We start from the raw sequence: 13,823 nt of genomic DNA, 5'->3' as shown, positions 1-13,823 counted from the left end.
TTTTTGTCATCCCTCTTCGAAGTATGGTGTGGAGAAGTATGCGATGGTCTTCTCCGTTTTGGAGGTGATGGAGAGCGTTTAGCCCGCCGTCTTCGTGGAGCCATCTCCATCGAGGTGGCAGGAGACTCACTTCTTTCTCGTTCCTTCGGTGGAGGCTCTTGAATTCTCCTTTGAGAAGGAGATACATCATCAAGGAGAAAATTTCTGAGCCCTCCATAGCAATCCTCTTCTTCTTCCCGAACAGGAGAGAGACCTCTTTTGGAAGTCTCACAAGGAGGCTTCCTAGGTGTTCTCTCATCATGGTGGGGAGCTTGGAGAATCCCATGAGCACAAAGTTGCCGTTGCACTTCACTTTGGAGGGATGGATTACCCATGGCTTGTTGAAGGCTAGAAACAAGATCGTTAAGAAGCGTCGGGACATCATTAGTAGCTTGCACATTAGCAAAATCAAAGTTATCAACATTAATTAACCTCTCTTTTCCTATTGTCAGCCATTCTAACAACTTTTAGGTGTACTTTGGCACTTCAAGCCCTAGTTTCTGCTCCTCTTTACCCCTTTAGAAAAAGCACTCAAGCTATTGTACCCATGGCTCGAATACCATTAATTGCAAGGAATAGAAGAGAGGGTTGTTCAACACCAAAACAGCACCGCCTCCTATCAAGATTCTAAGAGCTCAATAGTGGTTAAGTCGTAGGCAAGTCCCGTAGGACTCCACTATTAAGACCATAGCTCTCGACGGTGATGCCCCGTTAACTGCACAAAGGCAGGCGCATTGCAAGGTTGAAAAATCCCTATTCTACTTACTCACATGCAATTAATAGTACCAACCATTTATAGCTAGCTTGAGGACCTCCCTTCTTGAGCAAAAAAAAAAAGAAACCTTGTCCTCTGATACCAATGTAACATTTAATGGCCTAGTGACTTGTGTGTAGCGGAAAATAGCATGAACATAGTGAGCATTTCATTAGAATAGATTCCTGATGAGATTAACAAGAGTGCTTGGGTGGAGAGAGCAACAAAAAGCATAACACGTAGTTAGATAGCATGAAAAATACTTCAAAAGAGAGAGAAATTAAGAAATTGGCAGCAGTTGAGGACCAGATTTGCATGGAGCCGCGGTCCCCCCTCCAAAAGGCTTTGTATTATGGTTTCTCCCATCGGGAGAGACATTTTACAATACAATTTCTTGTGTTCCTTCAATACTAGCTAGTGCAATGAAGATGGAAACTTCATGAAGTACGCAAAACACTTATCAAACATAACATCAATTCCCTCGTGGTCTCAGACCCAAGACTTCACACACCTTCGAAGATGGTGAGAGCTAGCGGGGTATGAGAGTAGATTGACAGGAAGAAGGAGTATTCTTACGAGAAAGATGTACATCTCCTCACATAATCACTCATATTAGCATAGCTTAGCTTAGTAATTAGCATGGTAGAGGAGATGAGCATGCATTGAAGCTTGGCTCTTGGTTGGATTTGCATCACAAAGCCAAGAGTTGTTGGTGTAGGCCTCCCTTCTCACAAGCTTGGAGTAGGTGATAAGCTTTCCATTAAAGCTTGAGAAGGAGAGAGAGTCCTGTTTACTTCACACATGAGCTAGTGTGAGTGTGTAGGTGATAATGTCTTTGAAAAACCAGTCCCCCTCTCTCTCTTGGTCGACCCCTCTTGCTATTTGCTCTTGCTAGCATCCTATTGGACCTCTCAGGCTTAGCCAATGGTAATTAAGTAGCATAAGTGATAGCCTTCTCACATGTGTGCCCCTTTCCCCTTTTGTGGGAGAATTAGGTAATTATTTAATTCACCTCAACTCACATTGGACCCCTTTGCCTCCTGGCCAATAGGAATCAGGCAAGCCATTGGGCTACTGAATGCTCATTAGTCCCCTTGGGAGACTGTCCAATAGTCTTCTAGAGAGCTTAATTCTTATTGGTTCTTTCATTAAGTGTTTTTAAATTAAGTAAACTAGATTTACTCTAGCCTAATTCTCATTGGTCCACCTCCAAGGCCATCCAAAAGGAATTGAATACACCTTGTGGGCATCTGGGCTAGGGAGCTGACATGTGTCCCTCATTCCCTTTGTGTAAAGGGAGCTTGTGTGTGTGTGTGTGCGTGTGTGTGTGTGTGTGTGACTTTCTCTCTCATCCCCTACTTGCAAGGCTCGCCCCGTCCTATGTAGGGATTGCTAAAGACTTTTGGGACACACACAAAGCAACCAATTCCCCCAACGTTTGACCTTTGGACACAGCCTTTGAATTTTGGAACCTTAGCATTTTGGAAGTCTTAATGGGCTGAACCTTAGGGTCTTTTAAGCCCATTGTTGAATATGGCTCTTTTACAGATGGCCCCCCCTTTGGATCCCTGTTGTGGTCGGTCTACTAGCTTAACCAATATTCTAGCTTTTTCTCCCCTGGCACTTCCCCATATTAAATGATCAATTTAACATGAGAAAATCATTTAGGAGAGTTAGATATTGATTATTATGACATGCTACCTCGTACCAATGATAAATGTAAGAAAAGTCATCCAAGCAGGACCTTGCATGTTATCTCAAATGTGGCATTTCACTTAGCCCCATAGGTCATACGTCACTTTCAAGGAAGATCATATCATCTCTCTCTCTCTCTCTCTCTCTCTCTCTCTCTCTCTCTCTCTCTAAAACACACACACAGTACACACATATTAAGGTCTTTGAAAATTATTATTTAGAGTCTAGGTACATGGTTACATAGACCTGCGTTATAGCCTAAATTGATCATTTATTTAAAAAGTGAACGTGGTGAGTGATCAATGAATACCACCACCTGGGCCTATTTTCCTTGGTCCTAATATTTGGACTTCTTGTGTTTTTGTGCTCGAGTCTTCCTCCTCATTCATGCCATTTTGTCTCTCTTCATTTGTTTCCTCATTGCTCTCATCATTCTCTGTACCACTATTATGGCTTTGGCTCTCTTCGTTCTTATCATTTTCGCTTTGTCCATTTTTGTTTCTACTCTCATTTTGGTGATCGTAGCTCTCCTCATTCTTATCATTATGGCCTTCTTCATTTCTACAGTCATTGCTCTCCCCACTCTTATCATTGTGACTATCCTCATTTTGGTATTCACGGCTCTCCTCGGCATTATCGTTGTAGGTCCCTTGATATTGGTCATCACTGCTCTTCTCGTTCTTGTCTTCATGGCTCTCTTGATTCCAACTATTGTTGCTCTCCCCATTTTAACTATTATTATCGTTTTCTACATTCTTACTACCATTCTCATTTTCTCCATCGTAGCTCTCCTCATGCAGCTTGTCCTTGTCACTCTCCTCATTCTTTTCATCATTTCTCTCTTCATTCTTGTCGTAAGAGCTCTCCTCATTCTTACTATTATAATTATTTTGGTCATCACGGCTGTCCTCATTCTTGTCCTTGTGACTATCCCCATACTCACTGTTATCCTCATTTTGGCCCCCATAGCTCTCCTCATACTCGTCCCTGTGGCTTTCTTCATTGTCGTCGTCCCGGCTCTCCTCATTCTTGTTGTTATAGCTCTGCTCATTGCTATCATCGTAGTTCTCTTCACTCTTGTCATTGTGGCACTCTTCATTCTTGTTGTTGTTACTCTCCCCATTATTGCGACTATTGTCATCTTGGCAGTAGTGGTACTCTTTGGATTGTTCATGATCACCTCTGCCATCATCATCTTCATATTCCTCCTCACGGTAGCCTTGTGGAGACTGCTGGCCGTCTTGGCTGCCATAAGAGGAAGAGGCTTGCGCAAGCTGCTGGAGCAGGAGAATTAATGCAATGCAGAGCAGGGCCAAGGTCCATGATGATCTGCGGCTGCAGCCGCTGATAGCCATAAGTGCAGCGTGGGTATGAAGTAGGGTAAGGACGTACGTTGTGTCTGCGTGTGTGTATGTGAGAGCGCGCTCGTGTTTGCGTGTGTTGTAGCGCAATTTTTTTTGAGGATCAATATATGCCTGCATGGAGGGCCTTTTCTAACCACCAGTGCAGCTGCCAGCTGCATGAGCGTCGCCTTCGCCACCACCCTGTCCAATCACTGCAAGATACCGAGGATGACGTGTACCTGGCAGGAGTACTAGCACGATATAACCCAATCATCTAGCTCCAAGTTGTGTTCCCTTCTCCAATCAACATCCACCTAGAAGGTACCTGCAACCAATCATCAACTAGTGTCAGATCTTGCAGCCCCTTGAGCCAGCCACCACGTCGATCTGTCGATTCATTCAGCCGCACGTAAGAGTTCCATGATGACATGGCCATTGTTCCTCGGCTTGGCATCTCCATAACGTCACGAACTGCAGTCACGACACGGCTCCTTCCCCACACGTCCACGCCCTGCCTAATAGTGCATGTACGTTATCGTAAAAACGTGGAAAACCTGGCTTCGACATCCTTCACAACGTTCACGTAGATAACGTGCAAATGTGGTGCTTTTAGCCATGGAATGCCTTAGATACACTAGGGGTAGATAGTTGACCCCGATTCTACCCTTAGTTTTCCCCTGAGGGGATCCAACGGCCACTCGTGATCCATGACACCGGCAAAGGATCACCCTTCAAGCAACCGTCGTGCGAGATAATGACACCCCCCCTTTCCTCTTTTCGAGGATTGAACCCACAACCTGGGGGATGAGAATCATGCACCCTAACCACATCACCAACGCACATCGTTTGTGGAATGTAGACGTCTTCCTCGAGGTTTGACGTGTAAACCTATCACAATGAGGGGGAGTACCCAAGTTCACTTTCGTGGATAAGATATACGACGCCTGCATAATGTCGAGGCCCTAGATTCCCCCCCCCCCCCCCCCCCCAAAAAAAAAAAGTGACACAATCAAAGAGAAGGGATCAAGGGGTTGGGACGGGCCCACATCCAATCGCAGATTTGGAGACAAAAATTTCACCAAGTTGGAGGATTAACCTTAACCATTTCCACTATCATACATTCATGAAAATGTTTGGTCTGTAGAAAATAAAAACTTCTATCCGCCCTTCCCCCGTTACAAGCAATCCAATCTCACATCTTAAAGATCTATTTCCAATCGTTGATCTTTTAAGTCATCCCCCCCTTCCTTTTGTTGAGATGCAGAGAGAAAGAGAGAGAGACGAGACAAGAGACACACCATATACGCTCCCAAAGACTGATTCATATTGAGGACAAGATACAAATATATAGGTGAGACCAAGTTCAGTAGAGTGAGCCATATATAGCTCCAACACCCCCACTCAAACAAAGGTCTCTAGCTTTGGATGCAAAAACCCTTGGGGAGTTCAAGGGAAAAACCCAAGTCCCTATACAATGTGAAATATGAACCAGCGGTGATGATGTGAAAGTGAATTGTGCATCTATGTACAAATATTCAAGTGACTTAGATATTACAAGGTGCAAATGTGGAGTGTGCATAGTGCATGGTACCTAAAAGATTACAATGTCATATGTACAAAGCTATTACAATAGAAAAGAAGCTAATCTAGAAAGAGTGAGGCCGAAGCAACTCCAAGCTCCGAGCGCAAGAGGATGAAACGTGACTCATTGAGGCCTTTGGTCAAAATGTCTGCAATCATCTGGTCACTTGGACAATGTTCAACCATAATTGTTCCCTTGCGTACTTCATACCTGACATAATGATAATGGACAGCAATGTGCTTGGACTTATTATGTTGAACATAGTTTTTTGCAAGACTAATAGCACTTTGGTTGTCACACCGCAAGGGTGTGCTAGAAAGAGGAGAGTGACCAATATCAACCAGCATTTGTCGAAGCTAAATCAACTCACGAGCTGCAAGTGATGCCGCAACATATTCTGACTCAGTCGTAGAAACTGCAACACTACGTTGTTTCTTGCTGGTCCAAGAAACAAGACAACCGTTTATAAAGAAGCAATTTCCACTAGTAGATCGCATAGATAAATGTGAGCTTGCCCAGTCTGCATCTGTGTAACCCAAAAGAGAAAGAGATTGCATAGAATCCGATGTGAGTTGTCGTCGATAGACTAAACCAAAATCTGTAGTGCCTTTCAAGTATTTCAATACACGCTTTGCAGCAGTCCAATGCTTAAGAGAAGGACATGCAAGATGTTGTCCAAGATAGTTAGCAGCAAACAGAATATCAGGACGAGTGTTCATACCAACAAACTGAAGACATCCAATCAAGTTAGCATAATGTTGATTTGTGACAAGTTGACCGCCATTGTCAGAAGTATTCTTCGTAGATCTCACAAGACAAGATGTGTTGGCTGAATGTGCAGATTCCATGCCAAATTTTTGAATAGTATCTGCAATAAACTTTGACTGTCGAAGGAATAAAATACCTTTTGTGCGGTTCCGTTGGATTTATATGCCAAGACAAGAGTGAATCTCTCCAAGATCCACCATATCGAATGCAGAAGACAATAACTTTTTCACTTGCTGAAGAAATCCCAAATCATTGGAAACAAGGATGGTATCATCCACATAAAGAGCAAGAATCACAAAACTGCTACCTTGGCGTTTTATGTATAAGTTTGGGTCTGACGAGCAAGAGATGAATCCTTTAGAGGTGAGAAAAAGATCAAATTTTGTATACCAGGCTCGCGAAGCTTGTTTGAGACCATATAGTGCCTTATGGAGTTGAGCAACAAGGTCTTCTTTACCTAGAATAACAAACCCTTCTGGTTGTTCCATATAAATTTCCTCTTCCAAGTCACCATTAAGAAAAGAAGTTCGCACATCCATTTGATGAGCTTCTAAATCAAATTGAACAGCAAATGCCAATAAAACTTGAACACTTGTAATGCGAACAACTAGTGAAAAAGTCTCTTGGTAATCAACACCAGCTACTTGGGAGTAACCTTTTGCAACTAAACGTGCCTTGAACTTGTCAAAAGATCTATCTGCTTTTACTTTTGTTTTATACACCCACTTACATTTAATAGCTGTACGACCAGGAGGTAATTCAGTTAGTATCCATGTACCTTTAGAGATAAGAGAATCGTACTCTGCTTCCATAGCCTCTTGCCATTGATCCTTTTGTGGTGAAGACATAGCTTCATCATAAGTAACGGGATCTTCAGAAGTAGAAAAAGCATTATCAGCAATATCGTCATCATAAACATGACATGAGCCATGTTCAAAATCAATAGGCAGATCAACAAAAATATCAATATCATCATTGGCAACATTTGGAATGGATGGTTGTGAGGAGGAAAGTTGCTCTATAGGAAGAGTTTCATCTTCTGAAAGAAATGGAAAAGCCTGAAGCAATGATTTAGTATCATCAGAATCATCCATGGACCATGAGCCTCCCATAAGCTGTTCGTTAAAAGTAGCATCATGATTCACAATTACTTTCTTGGAGGAAGGGTCATAGAATTTGTAGCCTTTGGAAGTGTCAGAATATCCAATAAAAATAACTTTAAGACCAGGAGCATCAAGCTTTGTTCGTGTTTCTTTGGAAACATGAATATAAGCAATACATCCAAAGGTTCGAAAATGAGATACAAAAGGAATGTCACCTGTCCATGCTGTGATGGGTATCTTACCAGAGGGTGCAGTAGTAGGAAGATGATTCTGAATAAATGTTGCTGTCAAAGTAGCTTCGGCCCAGAAAACACGCGATAAGCCAGAATGAATCAGCATACATCTTACAGCATTGAGAATAGTGCGATTCTTTCGTTCAGCAACACCATTCTGTTGAGGCGAATATGGAATAGTGTGTTCATGATGAATTCCACTATCAGCACAGTAATTCACAAACTCTCGAGAAACATATTCGCCTCCATTGTCACTACGAAGCTTCTTAAGGCGACGACCAGTTTGAAGTTCCGCAGCCTTGTGGAATTGTTTGAAAAAAGATAAGGCTTCAAATTTTTGTCTAAGTAGAAATACAGTCGTATACCTTGAGAAATTATCAATGAAAGTAATGAAGTAGCGATATTGTGATCTCGAAGAAGGTAGAGGTCCACATATATCAGTATGAACAAGATCCAATATGTCATGAGAATGAGTTGTATTTGAAAGAGGAAAGGGTTTACGATTGTGTTTCCCTAGAGCACAAAATTCACAAATTCCCATATGGGGATGGGCTTTAAGATCCATGCCATGAACAAGATCACGACGTTGAAGATCAAGGAGTTTTGAGAAATCAGCATGAACAAAACGGTGATGCCATACTTTACAATCATGATCACCTGGAGCAGTGACAATATTTGCTATAGCATCGTTGAGAGAGAGTTCAAACAAATTACCGTTTCGAGGAGCAGTGGCTATAGTTTTTCCATCTTTCTCAATTCGGCATTTGGTATAATCAAATCCAACAAACAGACCAAGATCAACAAGTCTAGCAACTGAAAGAAGATTACGTTGAAGATCTGGTACATGTAATACTCCTCGCAAAATTCGAGTGGAAGAAGATAAGGTACCAAGATATAAGTCTCCAATACCCTTTACTTGACAAGTAGTATCATCAGCAAGATAAACAACACGTTGAACTGGCAGTGGATGATAGTTATGGAGCCACTTAGACTGATATGTCATATTTCCTGTAGCACCAGAATCGACAATAAAAAGTGATCCATCACATACATGAAGTATTCTGTCTGGAGCAACTGAACATAGGATGCAGCTTGTTTCTGGTACAATGTTGTTTCGATGTTCAGTAGCATATGCTCTATTCCGATCTGTGTCGAATCGACGCTTATAGCACATATGAGTGGGATGATCAGATCGTCCACAATATTCACAAGAAGAAGAAGAAGAGTCTCTAGATAAACGTGGTTGTTTTGTGGTAATATTGTGTTCTTCATCATATTGACGTGCCCAACAATCATCTTTAGTATGGTCATTTCTGTTGCAGTAAGAACATTGCTTATTAGGAAATTTGAGACGAGAGAAAATATTACCGCGACGGCCACCTCTGCGGTTTCCTCGTTGAAATGGACGCCTTCGAGCATAAAAAGCACGTTCCATCTGTTGTGACTCAGTCTCCTCTTGTGAAATCATAGCTGTATCGTGACCAGCATTTCGACGTTCTTGACGTTGAGAGTATTCAATTAAAGACATGCAAGCTTGGTCGAAATCAAGACCATCTTTATTAGAGAGAATAGTAACAACGTTATCATAAGAAGAGTCCTTCACCGTATCAAGGAGAAGTGTAATCAGTTGCTTTTGTGGAACAGGATCACCGGCAGCAGCAAGTTGATTAATAATAGATTTGAAAGACTCAATATGTCCCGTCATGGCAGTACCAACTTCATATTGTAACTTGTTAAGCAACCCTCTCAAATAAAGTATTTCTGTAACAGATTTCTTCTGAAAGTTTGCAATAAGGTACTTCCATACGTCATGGGAAGTAGGCAGTTCTTACATATCAAGCAAAAGGGAATCAGTAAGAGCAGAAAGAATATACCGACGAGCTACTTTATCACGTCGTTGCCAATCCGTATAGGCAACATTCCAATCTTCAAATATAGGTCCTTCAGTGATAAGCACGTTATCATTATCCGTATCAACAGGCTGAGGCGGACAAACACGATTTCCAAGAACAACATCGGAGAGTTCATCGCCTTCAAGAATTAACAACATCTTTGCTTTCCAGCCTGGAAATACTTGACCTTGGAAAGGAGGAACAGAACGATGGCCAGAAGAAAAGCCGTTGACGAGAATATTCATAGCCATATCTTGTTGCGAGAAGACGTATAAGATAAAATCGCAGAATCTGCACACCATATATGGTGAAGGCCGCAATTGAGAATGAGAGAGATATGAATACTGCGTTTTGTCACCGATAAACGTAAGAAGGATGCTCAAGAAACGTCCAAAGATGTGAGAGACGTCACCCAAAAAAGACAGGGTAAAGGAGAGGTTAATAATAAACTAGTCCTCAAAATAGAGTGGTGTGAGACGCAAGATTGACGGCCACAATATGAATAGCAAAAAGCTAAATCTTCTCGAAAAAGTTAACGCCAAAATAAGAAAAATGATCGTGGACGCTTCACGAAGAAGTAGGACGAAGAAAGTTACGTCAAGCTCTATTGCAGTAAAAACAGCATAACTTTCTGCTGCGAACTCCGATTGACGCAAACCTAGAACTCAAATCGAAGAGCTCGAGGAGACGAACAAGTTTTGGATGAAAAGTGCCATTGCACTATGCTCTATTGCACTTTTCCCGTTTCTCCAAATTTTGAGCAGAACAGCAAGAAAAATTGAGATGAAGTTCAGGGTGTCATTAACAAGAAAACGTAATCAACGATTAGATTGATTATAAATAAACGCCACATAAAACACTAATCATATTCTTCTTAACACAAAACAACCACAGTTAACAAGAATCAACGTTCAAAAATAAAATTTGTAACAATTTTGAATCTTACATGCGAATCGCATACACATACTGTTGTCACCATGAATTGAATCGGCGCGTGATCGTTACCGCTCTGATACCATGTTGAGATGTAGAGAGAAAGAGAGAGAGACGAGACAAGAGACACACCATATATGCTCCCAAAGACTGATTCATATTGAGGACAAGATACAAATATATAGGTGAGACCAAGTTCAGTAGAGTGAGCCATATATAGCTCCAACACCTTTTGATCGTCGATAAATTTTGATCCCCCCCTCTCCCCCCCCCCCCCCCAAAAAAAAAGAAAAAAGTTTACTTCGTTTTGCCAATTTGGTGTGTTGGAATCTAAGTGTGTTTTTCTTTTATGGGTGTCGTGCATGTGCTTGTATGGGTTATCAAAATACATTTATCGAAACTGATTTACAGGCGTTGTACAAGCTAAAAAAAGCCAGAAACTAATTACCCTAAAATAGCCAAAAAAACCCAATAGTAATCAGTATGATTTTCGTACTACAAGCTATCTTTAATTGCCTAATTATGCAATCGTAGATAAAGTATCAAAGGAGAAAGAAAACAGGTACCGTCAGTTCGTAACTGTACATTTTAGCAGAAAAAACCGTTAATGTATGTCATCAAGGTATCAAGATGAGTACCGACCTGAGATGGTAGCTCAACAACTTCCGTAGCTTCTTAGTATCAAAAAGCCCTCACACCTCTCCTTGAAATACACACATATAGGAAATAAACCGATAGACTAAGTCAGCGGCCAGAGCACATTGTTGACTGGATATTATATGTTCAGTCTGAATATTGTTGGGTTTGAAATTGAGATGCTGCTCTGAATATTGCTGACTTTGAACATTGCTGACTCTGAATATTACTGAGTCTGATATTTGGCCAGTCAGATATTTGCTGACTCTGACGATTGCTGAGTTTGAATATTGCTGCGTCGGATTATTTACTGAATATTTACTGGGTCAAAATATTGCTAGGACGGATTTTGGTTAGGTCGGATTTTGCTGACTCTGATATTCTATGTCAAGAACATTTTTGGGTTGGACAGTTATAACCATCAATTGGTACTTGTATTGGGATGAGTTCTGAGTAGGGGAATGAGAGAGAATCTTTAGCCATGGTGTTCTTTGCTCTGTTTGATCTTTCTCTATGTTCTCTATGCTGACTCTAAAATTATCTAACTGTGTCTTTTGCTGAGTCTGATCATGGAGTGAGTATCTATTCTCTGTTTGAGAGCATGTGTGAGATAGAGATTCTTGTGTTGTTGAACCCCAACACATTTGTCGATCCCGTTGGGTACTGAAGGTTTCGCCAATATATTTGGTGAACCTACTGCAATTGTTTGTGTGTTGTGTCTGACATTCTTGTCTTGTTGATTACCTCTAACTTTGATGGATCCATTTGGATGCCATCTAGAGAGATAATGTGACCTAAATACTGAATCTCTTGTAAGAAAAATTCACTTTTCTTTTGATTAACATAAAGTTTATTCTCTCTTAGAACTTGAAATATTACTTGGAGGTGTCGCTTGTGTTCGTCTAATGAATTAAAGTAGATGATGATATCATCAAAGAACACTTAAGTAAAGGTTTGGTGAGGCCTGAATAGCTTCTCCATCAAGCGTTTGAATGTGGATGGTGCATTGGTCAAGCCAAAAGTCATGATAATGTATTCATAAAGACCAAACGTAGTGCGAAATGCGGTCTTTACAATGTCTTGATCAACTATCCTTATTTGATGATAGCCACTTTTTAGGTCAATCCTACTGATGTAGGTGGAGCCTTGTAGCTTATCAAATAGGTCTTCTACCCGTGGAACACGAAACCTATTTTTGATAGTGATTCTATTTAGTGCTCTATAGTCAACACACATACGATATGTGCCGTCTTTCTTTTGCACTAGTAGCACAGGAGAACAAAATGGAGATGAGCTAGGCCTAACCATGCCATTCTCAACTAACTCATGCACTTGCCGCATAATCTCCTCTTGTTGATCTTGAGAAACTCTATAAGGAGGTTTATTAGGCGGTGAACTTCCTGGAAGAAGTTCAATTGCATGGTCATCATTGCCTCGTTTAGGAGGTAACTCACAAGGGATGTCATCAATAAAAACATCTTGAAACCCCTTGAGAAAATTGGATAACTTTCATTCCTTTTGATTGTGTATATTTTCTTTTGCTAAAACATCAGGTTCATTTTGAGAATATTTAACAAAAAACATGTACATGGAAATAGAGCTCTTTATTGACTTGTTGAAAGCTTGTGTATGTAAAATGGGTATAGTGTTACCCATTTCCTTAGCATCTATATACATATCTTTTTCCCTGAACCTAAATGAGATTCTTCTTTCAGGGAATTTAACATTGGCAGCCATGCGATCAAACCATGGTGCCCCTAGGATTACATTCTCATGCTTGAGAGGAGAGATAAAGAAGTCCTCTTTGTCTACATAGCTTTGGACATGGAGCCTCAATTTCCCGATTAAAGGAGTGACTGAAGCTTCTTTCCCCTTGAAAGCACCGTCTGCGGGGTAGGACATCTCCCATCTCGTAGGTTTGTATGTCTAGCTTGGTGGCCAAATCTATAGATATAAAATTATGAGTAGAACCGGGATCAAAGAGAATAAAAGCATCATCTTCTCTTACCTTTCCCTGGGCATGGCATAGAGGAGATCCTTTGTGGTGAGTTTCCTCCTCTTGGATTTCGACAAAGGTAGCTCTAGGAGGATCATGGCGGTTGTTCTTTTGTGGAAAAGCGTGGTACGCATGCCCTTATTCGCCGCACTTGAAACACAGGTTATCCTTGCGATAACACTCAAGCTCTTTAGGAGAGAGTTTATTTTTGCCTTTATAAACTCCCTTCTCTTTAGCTTTGTTGGAGTTGCCCTTAGGAGACTTTTGGACATTGTCCTTCCCCTTAGGCTCATCGGAAGCCTTGTTTTTAGTGGGCTTAGAATTTCTCTTAGCCCCTGTTTGGAAATTGATTCGAGAGGCCACCATAGTATGTTGTATTACCGCCGATATGGTGCGTGGCCTTTGGGAGTTGACATACTCCGCCATTTCTTCAGTTAAGCTCACACAAAGTTGTTGCTTTTGCTCTCCAAAATCCAACTTTTTGAACACAGTGGCTTTCAGTTGTAGCTCCCAAAACTTGTCTATATATTTGTGGATGGATTCATAGGGAGAGATCTTCAAACTTCGCCATTCGGTGAGTACTTTGTCTTTGGCATCAGTGGCCAAAAACTGTTTCATAATAAAACTCTTAAAGCTTTCCACGTTTGTGGAGCTTCACCGTTGGCCCGTAGGCCCGTAGGCTAGACCACCATTGTCTGGCGGACTTTTGAAAGTGCATAGCTACATGGTGTAGCTTAGAGGACTCCGTGAAGCCCTCATCTCCGAACGCGGTATCGAATTGTTGGATAAAGACCAAGACATTGTCCGTAGCACCAAAAGTGCCATCGTAGGTAAGGAAAGAGATGCTCT

General features: G+C 41.4%; 1 pseudogene; it reads right to left on the bottom strand.

Annotated features, from left to right (window-relative positions):
* Positions 1–2,787: 2,787 nt before the first annotated feature.
* Positions 2,788–3,843, bottom strand: LOC147434586 (uncharacterized; annotated as a pseudogene).
* Positions 3,844–13,823: the final 9,980 nt, after the last annotated feature.

The sequence above is a fragment of the Adiantum capillus-veneris genome, chromosome 19 (genome assembly GCF_014529385.1).
Source record: "Adiantum capillus-veneris isolate H3 chromosome 19, ASM1452938v2, whole genome shotgun sequence".
Lineage (NCBI taxonomy): Eukaryota > Viridiplantae > Streptophyta > Polypodiopsida > Polypodiales > Pteridaceae > Adiantum > Adiantum capillus-veneris.
The sequence above is the reverse complement of the archived record's forward strand: the minus strand, read 5'-3'. Positions and strand labels throughout refer to the sequence as shown.